Source organism: Littorina saxatilis, linkage group LG16, assembly GCF_037325665.1.
Source record: "Littorina saxatilis isolate snail1 linkage group LG16, US_GU_Lsax_2.0, whole genome shotgun sequence".
NCBI classification, from domain to species: domain Eukaryota; kingdom Metazoa; phylum Mollusca; class Gastropoda; order Littorinimorpha; family Littorinidae; genus Littorina; species Littorina saxatilis.
The window spans coordinates 28039624-28053127 of NC_090260.1; the positions used below are offsets into that span (position 1 = coordinate 28039624).

Sequence of the window (13504 nt, forward strand, 5' to 3'; positions counted from 1 at the left end):
TTTGATAGACATTCAGGAAAAATTAAATACAGTCAAAATCACAAATGGTCCATAATAGGAGCCTGGGCGCCTAATATGGACTAATATAGCTATTCTGATGGACACGTGGGGGGATTCGGGGGCTGTGATTGGATGGTCTCACACATCCCTTTTCCGATCATCAAAGCATAACGCTACGAAAGTTGGCCATTTTTGCCGATATCCAAACGATATCGGCAATAACAAAGACGCATGGTTCCGGTTTCTTCCACGTGTATAAAGTACACGCATACCTCGCCAGGCTTGTGTCTGTGGCTAGTCGACAGACGATGCAATTTGCTTTGTGTGTGTTTTTGTTGTTGCTTACTGTACATGACATACATTACGTGTAAAATCCAGTTCTTTAACTGGCAGCAAACCTTGCAAATTTCCAGAAGCTGCAATCTGAAGCGACCTATCTCTAATTTTTGCAGACGATCTCTCCAATCACCAATGTTTAACACAAAATCAGCAAACTCTCCTGTCACATAGAACGTCCATTGTGTAGTGCAATGTTGAAATGAAGTTACCGGTCTGAAACATTTCGTCGTTTCTTCTGAGACAATCCTTGTTCTCTTATCATCTACAGATTTACCGCAGTCTTCACCACGCGAATTCCCAACAGAAGTCAGACTTTCGAACATACAATCTACGTAGGCAAGCATGATACGTCATAACGTCATATGATTCCTAAGATATTGACGTAATGCTAAGCATCCGGTTATCTTGAGTTTTCTCCGTAATACATGTCCGTGGGTTTTTCAATGTTCGGTTATTTCCGTGGCTTCATGCAGAAAGGGAACCGTCGTCTGCAATCAACGACATGGACCATTCTGGTCCTTGTTGCTGACAAAAACATGATTTTAACACAGAATTTAATGTCAGAATAGCTATATTAACGCTATTGTGTTTTCATCGTAGCAATAGGGTCCGATATTTAGACTCGAACAAGTTTAATGCGACTCGTCTTCGACTCGTCGGCATTATACTTGTCTCGTCTAAATATCGGGCCCTATTGCTACGCTGAAAACACAATAGCTGTTAGTGAAGCGGCCTTCACAAATCACTGTAAAAAGCCCCCTATACTTCAAAATAACATGATACAGCTCAGTGTACAAGTCAGACTAATTTTAATATGCTTTAGATTGATCTATTTCAAGTCGGGTTGATGAGAGCATTATTTGAAGAACACCAGGAAACTAAAGAAGCTTATCAAAAACAGAGTAAAAATAAGTGAAATTATCAACTTCCACGAAAAGAAGACTTTTTTTTTTAAATCTCGAAGACTAGTTATAGGTTATTTCCAGCAAGCTTCTTAATGAATTAATGAAAATAGCCTTTAGCTTTTTTTCTTCGATTTGTTGAAGGTGGTCCATATTAGGGGACTCGCACATACTTTGAGATTTTGCTATTATTTTTTGTTTGCAGTAGAAACTTGCGGTCAACACTGCTAAAATGTAACAAATGCGGTCTTAGCTTTCATACATGGTAATTTTTGTGTGATAAAAGGTTTGGCTGTGGACAGAAACGAGTCCGTTTTAGGCGGCAAATTTAGAGTGAACGCTGCCAAACTGAATGAAAAAAATTAGAAAAAGCCTAACGGTTTTGAGATTTGTGTTTCTGCAACTGTTTTGACATGTGCAAGTTATCCAGAGAGGGTGAATACAGCGAACAAAACTTTTTTTGAGCGCTCTAGCACCGTTAGTTTTTCAGACCAGGAGGTGGTCCATAATTATTAGGAGCCGGTCCATATTAGGAGCCCTTCCCCCATATCTACGTGAAGCTACCACCGCTCGGCTTTACACACACACACTTTTAATTACTTATTATTATTATTATTATCATCGGGGAGCTTATATAGCGCGAACCACAACTGTGCTCTCCGCGCTTTACATATTAATTTTTGCCGTTTGAAATGGAATTTTTTACAGACAGACAAAGAGACATTTTTTACACACAATATATAACGCATTCACATCGACCAGCAAACTTCAAGCCTATTAGGCGAACATTCACCTTTCACGGCCTATTATTCCAAGTCAAACGGGTACTATTTGGTGGACAATTTTATCTATGCCTATACAATTTTGCCAGGAAAGACCCTTTTGTCAATCGTGGGATCTTTAACGTGCACACCCCAATGTAGTGTACACGAAGGGACCTCGGTTTTTCGTCTCATCCGAAAGACTATTAGTTGCTTTTGGCACACGGCCTCATCATCTGAACTTGAAACAACTACAAAACACAACAACAACAACAGCATGGTCAAGTTGTGCCTGTCGGGTACTTGTCCGTCTCCATTTTTTGAGTCACTTGAGAAAATGCGACTCTATGTAATCGGTCAGTGTTAGTCTGTCCGGCCGGCCGTCCGGCCGGCCGTCCGTAGACACCACCTTAACGTTGGACTTTTCTCGGAAACTATCAAAGCGATCGGGCTCATATTTTGTTTAGTCGTGACCTCCAATGACCTCTACACTTTAACGATGGTTTCGTTGACCTTTGACCTTTTTCAAGGGCACAGGTCAGCGTCAAAGGAAAAATTAGACATTTTATATCTTTGACAAAGTTCATCGGATGTGATTGAAACTTTGTAGGATTATTCTTTACATCAAAGTATTTACATCTGTAGCCTTTTACGAACGTTATCAGAAAAACAAGGGAGATAACTAGCCTTTTCTGTTCGGCAACACACAACTTTAACGTTGGGCTTTTCTCGGAAACTATAAAAGTGACCGGGCTCAAATTTTATGTGAACGTGACTCATTGTGTTGTGAATAGCAATTTCTTCCTGTCCATCTGATGCCTCATATAATATTCAGAACTGCGAAAGTGACTCGATCGAGCGTTTGCTCTTCTTGTTTTTTTTAGATCAGTGGCCTGTGCCGGTGTAACATGAAATTTTTACTCCACGAAAAATTTACTCTGGAGTAAATGTTTCGTACGAAATTCTTACTCCGAGTACACTTTTCGTACGAGAAAAGAACTCCCCAAGGCACGAAAAAATTACTCCCTCCACGAAATTTGTACCCCCCATTTTTTTTTACTTCCAGTAAAAATATCGTACGCAAAAATGGGATGCGGGCGAAGGGATAATGCCAACAAGTGATCTCGCGCACACGAATGTCGCGCAACCCTCCTTCCACCCCTTCCACCACCAAGACTAACAGGGGACAAGGGAGTACAAATTTCGTACACCTGGCATGGGAGGTTAAATTGCTCGTGTTGGGGTGAAGTACTGAATTTATTCGTTATTTATTCGTGAAGGGAGTAACATTTGTGTACGAAATGTTTACTCGGAACTCACCTTCTTGGGGAGTAATTTTCTCGTGCAATGGGGGAGTGCTTTTTTTCGTTAAGGGAGTAACTCAGTTTTTCGAACGAAATGTTTACTCCGGAGTAAAAATCTCGTGGGAGTAATTTTCTCGTGTTACACCGGCGATAGTTTGGTAAAGTCACGCAGACCGCGCATGCGCCATGTGCAGGAAAATGTTCTTATCGAAAATGGCGGATAAATCTAACTCGTGCTAAGAAACGTTTCAAAACCAAGCTTTATGGACGTTTTTATGACTACGTACTCCAGCAGACATCAACTTGTGGTCGACGTGTGTGGGTTTTGCTCAAAATACGTAAGTATTCGTCAGCCGTTTGGCTTCTCGAATTAAGTTTCAACTTTGTCTCTGTCTCGAACCACAGGCGGAAGGTATCGTTCACTGGACCACTACTTTCTATGACTCGTATGAGTATGAAAGTAGTCTAGTGGTCCAGTGGACGATACCTTCCGCCTGTGCTCGAACCAAAATACTAAGCTTACCAGTTACCACACTGTCATACTCATAGTCATAGTGATAGCACTGATACATTTGTACAGGTAAACATGGCTGTTTGCTGAAAATCAGTCTTTGTGAAAAATTGTAATGATGTCTCTGAAGTTTGATTCAGTCCCTAATTCATTCAGTGATTCATTTTGATGGGACGTCAACCCATGGTGAGGCTCAGTAATAATAATATTTGATCGTATTCTGCCGGTGCCATTGCCAACTGCCATGGTTGTTCTTGTGTGCACTAATTAGTAATTTACTAGCAATAGGAGTTCGAGTTCTACTATAGTAGTATTTTACTAAAACATTACTACTAGTACTCCCGGCCGGGTCATACCTAAGACTGTAAAATTGGCAATCTAGTGGCTGCTCCGCCTGGCGTCTGGCATTATGGGGTTAGTGCTAGGACTGGTTGGTCCGGTGTCAGAATAATGTGACTAGGTGAGACATGAAGCCTGTGTTGCGACTTCTGTCTTGTGTGTGGCGCACGTTAAATGTCAAAGCAGCACCGCCCTGATATGGCCCTTCGTGGTCGGCTGGGCGTTAAGCAAACAAACAAACAAACAAACTACTAGTACTAAATACTACTGCTACTACTAGCTTTAAACAAGCTATGGTTTGAATGACCAGCTAAATGCTAATACTAGTAATAGTAAATAAGTACATTATTTTTGCATCAGCGAGGTATACATAAATTTAACGAAGTGGATTCACAGCGCGCGGCGCGTTGTGCAGCGTTGCGATTTACAACGCGCTGCGATTCATGACGCGCGATGTATTCTGCCGATACATTTCCTTCACAATCGCAAAGTTTACAACAGCTACATCTATCTGATCTATTTGAGAAATAAAACTGTCAATAAAGCAAAAAACAGAGCTGAGCCATTCTCTCTCTCTCACTCTTTCAACTGAATTCACCAGTATATCGCCGCGTCGATGTAAAAACGTGCCTACCTCTGCTGAACAATCCTTCTCATTGCGGTCAATGCGCATGCGCCAATCTTGGACTTACAAAAATGCGACCCTTTGACCGATCGAACCATGGGTTAGGGTAAGGGTTAGGTTGTTCACGACCTGATTAATCTCCCCATGTTAGCGCATGCGCATTGACCGCAATGAGAAGGATTGTTCAGGCAGAGTTTTCAGTTTGTGACACCGGCCTTGAATACTTGGCAGTCATACTCATATCACTACATGTCATTGCAATGGCTTCTACTATATATATGGAAAGGAGCTGAGTTTTTAAACTGGGATGACGTTTTTAAACAATTATCCGAGTACAGTGCCGCGGAACTGTTAATCGGTGTCACACCAGTTAACACTTCAGCAGCCATTTTGGAATTCGCGCATGCGCAGATCATTTTTTCAGCGTGGGTTTTTTTTCCAGTTGATTTGAACGCGTATATAATTATATTCAGTCTGCATAAAGTGCAATTTTGTAGTCTTGCAGCCCTGAAGTTGCTTTTGCGTGTGCAAAGAAAGAGTGTAAAATGTTGCTGATAATCATGCATACATGTACAAAAATAAAGCGCATCAACAATCTGCGCTGGTGAGAGCAATAGCCGCGCTCTGGAAATCGCTGCGCTGCACAACGTGCCGCGCTCTGTGAATTGCCGCGCTGCACAGCGCTGCGCTCTGTGAATCGCTTGCCTAAATTTAAATATTTTATTAAAAAAATACCGCATGGTTTTGCTTGACCAAATCATTTATCAGCTAACAATATGCTTTTATTTCAGTTGGACCTGACTTGAGCATGGTTCCGTTGTCTCCGCAACAACAGCTTGGTTGCTCAAGAATTGCAGGCATGTCCAGTTTGCAGCATGTGCAGGCTGACCCCGCTGAGTGTGAAGATCTGATGGCTGATCTAGACACAACATAAGCTGCTTGACACTATTTTAAGGTAAGCAAGAAGCTTTAAAAATAGTTACTTAGTAAGTGTACATTTTTGTGGGTGAACCATCAGTAACCGTCCCCCCCCCCCCCCCTCGACACCCCCACCCACACATACAAACATGCACACGAACTTGGGTTTGTACTACAACTATTAGTATTAACTACTCTTCATAAATGAGTTATGTAATTCATCAGAGGTTTGAAGTCATTATGGTTTTGCAAATTAGTAAGAGACTATGTGGGTGCATGGATTCAGTAATGCGCAATTAATACATGCAATACTCCTGCTGGTGAGTTCACTACAAACAGGTACTACATTAGAACTGATCTATGTTATTTGTTAATGAGGATGATTAATCGTAATCTCACTGTCAAACTGTCATGATACTATTGCCATTGACAGTGCTAGATCACTTCATAAAGTTATTTTAGTAAGTAATCATATGATATTGATAAGTTTGATATATAGTGATTTACTGACGGTGACAATGACATGTTATCTTCATACTATTCCAGGTACAAGATGCTAAAAGTGCAGATAAGAATAAGAATAAGAATAAGAATAAGAATACTTTATTATCTCATAGAGAAATTCAGGCGTGGTACATAACAATAGTACAAACAAGACATTGATTTTACATAAAACATATAGCACTATATAACAGGGCAGGTTATAGAAACACCTTCCACATACCTCTCTGGACATTCCTTGCATTGTTCTTACGCATTCAGACATGAACACATCCATGTCTCATTTATACATCGCACACATGGACATTCTTATACGCTCAACTTACCCTTTCACACATGGACATTCCACCACGCTCCACTTACACATTCTTATACGCTCCACTTACACATTCACACATGGGCATTCTTATACGCTCCACTCCCACATGGACATTCGACTACGCCCACTTACACGTTCACACATGGACATCTTTAAAGCACTGCGCTTACATTCTCGCACACCTGCGCGTATAACGAACTATGGCTAAACATCATTGCAAAATATCATAGCATACAATATATCAGAAAATATACGGTTGTACATAAAACCAATACATACATGTACATTACTACTGATTGCACTGGCAGAAGAGGGGCTGGGTCGGGTATGTGGATGTGTTTACATGTTGCTAAGGGTGATGGATTTGGGGATGAAGCTGTTTTGCAGCCGGAATGTCCTAGCTTTGTGCGTGCGAAGTCTACGGCCAGAGGGAAGGAGTTCATAGAGGTGGGCAAGGACATGGGACCTATCTGAAGCTATCCGCCTACTCTTTCTCACCACACGCTTTTCATACAGGGACTCCACACTTGCTTGCTGCCTGCCAATCACCTTGCTACTGACATTCACCATTCGCACTAAGACATTCCTGTTCTTCACACTCAGACCTCCATACCAGGCCACAAAACCGAAAGTGATGACAGACTCAATGAAAGAGCGGTAGAAAGTTTGGAGGATAGAAGGGTTCACATTCAACTTCCTAAGTTTCTGAAGGCAGTAGATGCTTGACTGACATTTTTTGTGTATGAGGGTGGTGTTTGCATTGAAGGACAGCTTATCATCGATAACTGTGCCAAGATACTTATATTCAGTCACACGCTCAACAGTCACACCATCAATCATCAGGTCAGGGACAGGGGCAGGGTTTCTTCTAAAATCTATCAGAAGTTCTTTGGTCTTTGTCACATTTAGGTCTAAAAAGTTGTCTTTACACCAGGCGTTGAAACGTTCTACTTCTGCAAAGTAAGTTGCGTCACTATTGGAGAGATCTTCTAGCGCTGTATCATCTGAATATTTGATAAGAAGGGTGGAGTCAGTGCCACTGCAGTCGTTAGTGTAGAGTGTGAACAACACAGGGGAGATAACTGTACCCTGTGGAGAGCCTATGGAGGTGGATCTAAGGAAAGAGAGAGCTGTCTGAAAGCGGACTGACTGGGTTCTGTTAACGAGAAAGTTGATAATCCACAGGAAAAGCCTTGGAGTCACGCTGTAGCGGAGAAGTTTCTGGGCCATGGATAGTGTTGAAGGCAGAAGAGAAGTCTATGAAAAGAATGCGTACAAAAGAGCCAGGTTTTTCTAAGTGTGTGTATGCGTTGTGTAAGAGTGTGAGTGTGGCGTCATCTGTGCATCTGTTCTGCTTGTATGCAAACTGGAAGGGATCCTGATGGGGCTTGACCTGATGGAGCAGTCTAAAGAGGACAATGCGCTCAAAGCACTTCATAACAAAAGAGGTGAGAGCTACAGGGCGATAGTCATTCAGGGTTTTGGGCTTGTTGTTCTTGGGGACAGGGCAGATCGTAGAGTTTTTCCAGAGTCTGGGCACAGTGCAATCTTTCAGAGACCAACTAAACAAACGGCTAAAAACAACGGACAACTGACAGGCACATGATCTCAAAACACGTCCACCGATGTTATCAGGACCAACTGCTTTCTTTACATTCAACTTGCTAAAAACCTTCTCAACAGTCTTGCCTTGAATTTCAAAGTCCTCCTCATCACCTGCCATATCTACCTTAAGCTGGGAAGTCACGCTGTCTAAATCATCCTTCAAATCATCTTTCTCGAATCTACAATAGAACTCGTTTAATTTCTCAGAAAATTCAACCTGTTCTTTCATCGGCATGCTATTGCCACTGGTTTTGATTTGGCCTGTCCTGACAAAGTTTTAAGTCCTTTCCATGCGTCTGCTAAGCTACCTGATTCAAGGGCTTGGGATTTCGGCTCCTGGAGATGCTACTTGTAACTCTTTTGTGAGTACCGGTACATGTATACTGGGTGTTTTCTCAGTTTTTGTCCGCTGTCAGTGTGAGATTTATATTGTGGTACAGTGGAACCCCCCTGTTAAGACCCCCCAATTTAAGACTCCCTCCTTTTAAAGACCTTGTTTTCTCAGACTTTCTGTTCATAACCTCTGTAAAATTACCCCCCTTTTAAGACTCCCTCCTTTTTAAGACTGAATTTTCTCAGATTATTGGAGGTCTTAAAAGGGGTGTTCCACTGTATAACCTGTTTTTCTAGTTTCATGGTTTAGCCACGACTCACTTTGAATGAGGGTCATCTGCCAGGCATTTAGCTGATTATCTGATAGTGATAAGTGATATTTATTTATTTATTTATTTATTTTTTCATTTTTCATTACTTTATTGTCCCATTGCTGGGAAATTCGGGTCGCTTCCTCCCAGTGGAAAGCTAGCGGCAACGGAGTCGCGCTACCCAGGTGTCTGCGTGTTTAGGTGTATTCAGCCACCTGCACTTATGGCAGAATGACCAAGATCTTTAACGTGCCATTGTGGTGACACGGGGGTGGGAGATGGATACCGTCTCTGGGACTGCACATAAAGTTGACCCGTGTCCGTCCTGGCCCGGATTCGAACCAGCGACCTCTCGATCACAAGTCCAGTGCTCTACCACCTGAGCTAATTTGCTATTTATAAATTACAGTTGCAGTAAACTAACACTGTCGCACAAAGTATGTGACTTTAAAAAAAGATTTGTTTGAAATCATGTGAGCTCTGTCCACTAGATGATGGAGAAGGGAATTTTTCCAGTTGAGTCTGCAACATGGATTTTTTCTCTCTCAGGATAACAAATACAGTATGGAAGGAAAAATTTAGGGTTGGTGTGGCGATAACAATAAAGATATGTCATAGTGACTTGACTAATTGATTTGAATTCTGCTGCAGGTCAGTCGCCCCCCACCTCCTGCTCCTGACCTGGTTGCCTACTACAACTTCGAGGAAATACGACAGGACACCCTTCAGCTTGCTGCACCATGGTGTCTCTTGGAGAACAGCAAGGAACAGATACAGGTGGGGTCGGTTGGGATACCGTAAACAGACTATTTTTGTTGTTGTTGGCCTTAGCATAGAGTCTGGGGATGTGAGATGTGCATGATGTGTTGTTTGAATCTGACAGTGATTGTATGAATTTTTTATACATGTATTGTTGTCACGCGCTTTGAACTTCTGATAAGGCGCTTTATAAATGCCCGTTATTATTATTATTATTATAAATAGATACACACTTGTAAACTTATGTTAGTTTTCACACGGGAGCATGAAGGAATGTGCCTTTATGAGGAATGTATAGTGGCTTGCAATATTGAATTTGAGGGATGTTTGCAGTTATATAATATATTAGCACAGCTCAGTTTTCTTGAGGGTTCCGTGAGAACAGTGAAATTCTCCTTTGAGGACTGAAAAATATCTTGGATAATTGGTCTTAATTGGGGGGGGGGGGATTTAAAACATAAGTACATTCACATGTGTTTTTCATTTTCACTGTGTTAAGGTGGGGAGGTCCTTCTCTACTTCTTTCTTTGTTTTCCCATTGACATATTTTTGTTCTTGTCTATATTTTTTACATAGGTTCACCATTAGCTGCTGTCCTCATCCCCAGCCGACTGTTTCCGCTGAAGCCGTGAAGGATACTTCTTCATGTAGGCGTGGACATCTTTTTCGTCGCCATGCAAGGCTTCCAGTACCATATAATTTTGTGAATACTCTGGGGACCTGTCATCGACTTTGGAAGGACGCTTTATTTTATAACACTTTGTACCCCATCTATGTTGACCAAGATTTTTTAAGCCGAGACCAGCTGTGCTGCAGCAGGTCATTCAGAATTGTAGAAACTGTGTATCAACAGGCTAGAATGCTGGTGTTAGATCAACGTTACAGGAAGCGACTGAAGCTAACCGTCTAAGCAGGATGCGGATATGTGCCGAATGAGAACAGATGAAATGTACATAGTGACTGTGTGTACGGATATATATCCATACCTGGTCAGATAGAGCCATATGAGTGGGTACGGATACCCCCCGCGAGTTAGGGGGAGTCCCATATTGGTTGGGACGAGAAAGAATTTACCCGATGCTACCCAGCATGTCGTAAGAGGCGACTAACGGTTCTGTTTCTCCTTTTACCCTTAAGTGTTTCTTGTATAGAATATAGTCAATGTTTGTAAAGATTTTAGTCAAGCAGTATGTAAGGAATGTTACGTCCTTTGTACTGGAAACTTGCATTCTCCCAGTAAGGTCATATATTGTACTACGTTGCAAGCCCCTGGAGCAATTTTTTTATTAGTGCTTTTGTGAACAAGAAACAATTAAACAAGTGGCTCTATCCCATCTCCCCCCTTTCCCCTATCCCATCTCCCCCCTTCCCCCGTCGCGATATAACCTTGAATGGTTGAAAACGTCGTTAAACACCAAATAAAGAAAGAAAGAAAGTGGGTACGGATATATCCGAACCTGGGAGACAAGGAGTTAAAGGTACTGAACTTGTCAAATCCAGGTGCACGGATCCCCTGGGGCTTTTAGTCATACCTCAGGCAGCTATCCGTTAGAAGAACTACTGAGTTTCATTGACTTGCACCCAAAGAGTCAAGAACTGCGATTTTTTTACGAATTAATTTCGGACTCTGTCCCGGCTGGTCTTGACCTATTTTTGGATCTAAATTTAGATCAGGTCATCACATCATGCACAAAAAGACACGTCACTAGTAGCAAACTATGTCAGACATCATCATGAGTTTGTGTAAGACAAAATGGAGGCCGGAATCACTCAGTTGAATCGAACTCTGACCAAACACCACGTAATAACTAGGTTAATTTATGCACTCGCGTGAACAAGCCAACTGTCGAGCTTCACAGATGTCGTCGTTGGGTAGTTTTGGTTTTGTTTTACTACCATAGGAGGATTTTTGAACTGTAAATGCACTCAGCTACAACAAAAACGCAAAACGAAGGCTGTGAGCTGCACTGTGCCTTTAAGACCACATCTGAACTGAGGATTTAGTCTCTCCATAATCAAACGCTGAAGAAGATTTCAGAATGAACTTTGTTAGATAAATTATCAATCAATCAATCAATATGAGGCTTATAGTTATATCACGCGTATTCCGTGGGTACAGTTCTAAGCGCAAGGATTTTAAAAAAAATAAAACAATTATGCAATTTATATCGCGCACATATTCAAGGCGCAGGGATTTATTTATGTCGTGTGAGATGGAATTTTTTTACACAATACATCACGCATTCACATCGGCCAGCAGATCGCAGCCATTTCGGCGCATATCCTACTTTTCACGGCCTATTATTCCAAGTCACACGGATATTTGGTGGACATTTTTAGCTATGCCTATACAATTTTGCCAGGAAAGACCGTTTTGTCAATCGTGGGATCTTTAACGTGCACCCCCAATGTAGTGTACACGAAGGGACCTCGGTTTTTCGTCTCATCCGAAAGACTAGCACTTGAACCCACCACCTAGGTTAGGAAAGGGGGGAGAAAATAGCGGCCTGACCCAGGGTCGAACACGTAACCTCTCGATTCCGAGCGCAAGTGCGTTACCACTCGGCCACCCATGCTGGTTGTTATGATCGCCACATTTTAGGTCCCCCCCTCCCCCCCTTTTCAAACTTCCCCGCTTTTAAGACCTTACGTTTTTGGATTTTCTGTTCACAACCTGTTGTGCATTTACCTACATATTAAGCAGATTTCCTCCTTTTTAAGACCAGCTTTTTTTTTATTCTTGGAGGCCTGTTTGGAGGGACACTGAATTTGTTTGTTCGAAATTCAGAATTAAAATAATTCTTCATCAACGAGACCCCCCGTGGGTTAGGGGGAGTCCCATATTGGTTGGGACAAGAAAGAATTTACCCGATGCTACCCAGCGACTAAGAGTAAGAGGCGACTAACGGTTCTGTTTCTCCTTTTACCCTTGTTAAGTGTTTCTCCTTTTACCCTTGTTAAGTGTTTCTTGTATAGAATATAGTCAATGTTTGTAAAGATTTTAGTCAAGCAGTATGTAAGAAATGTTAAGTCCTTTGTACTGGAAACTTGCATTCTCCCAGGAAGGTCATATATTGTACTACGTTGCAAGCCCCTGGAGCAGTTTTTTGATTAGTGCTTTTGTGAACAAGAAACAATTGACAAGTGGCTCTATCCCATCTCCCCCCTTTCCCCTATCCCATCTCCCCCCTTTCCCCGTCGCGAATGGTTGAAAACGACGTTAAACACCAAATAAAGAAAGAAAAGAATTCATCAACGAGTGATTACTGCCTCACCATAGCAGTTAGGCCAGTCTTACTAACTCTTACTTTTATGAATGTGCCGTGATGCAAAGACGTTGAGCAGTTTTCAGATGTTTATGAATCTAGGGCTTTCAAAATTTACTGACATGTTGGACTCCATGACATCCAAACATGAAGTTCAGTTACCCCTTTTCAACTTTGAAGGTCACATTGTGGGCGAATTTTTAGCAAAAAGTTGAAACATTGGTATGACTGTTCTTACTCACAAGAGAAGTGATTTAGTTATTTACTGATTTTCATTTTGTGTGGCCTTCTTTCACCCATTTAATCATTCATAAATGTTCATACCCAAGGGAAGTAATTCACATATATATCTATGGCCAATGTTTTCACAGGGCATCACACCTCGTCTCAGTGATTATTAAAAATAATAGTCAGTTCGCGGTGGGGAAAAAGCTCGCTGAAGCTCGCATTTTTCATGATCCGCCAACTTCGACCATTATTTTTAATAATCACTGAGACTCGGCATGTAACCTCTACTTAATAGGCATTTGAGCAATCTTTAACACCAACATAACATGGGGTTTTGCATGTTAAACCAGCAATAACATGATGTTAATCACATTACAAGCAAGCTGTAACACCACCAAAACAAACAGTTTTGCAAGTTAAGTCCACGATAACATGATGTTACTTGGCGTTAAACCAAAGCTTTAATGCCATCAAAACTTGACA

The 13504-nt window shown here is 41.7% G+C and overlaps 1 long non-coding RNA gene across 1 annotated transcript; it reads left to right on the forward strand.

Annotated features, from left to right (window-relative positions):
- Nucleotides 1–8437: 8437 nt before the first annotated feature.
- Nucleotides 8438–12395, forward strand: LOC138950745 (uncharacterized). Its single transcript, XR_011450777.1, has 3 exons — nt 8438–8486; nt 9420–9545; nt 10104–12395. It is a non-coding gene; the product is annotated as an uncharacterized lncRNA (long non-coding RNA).
- The last annotated feature ends 1109 nt before the right edge of the window (nt 12396–13504 follow it).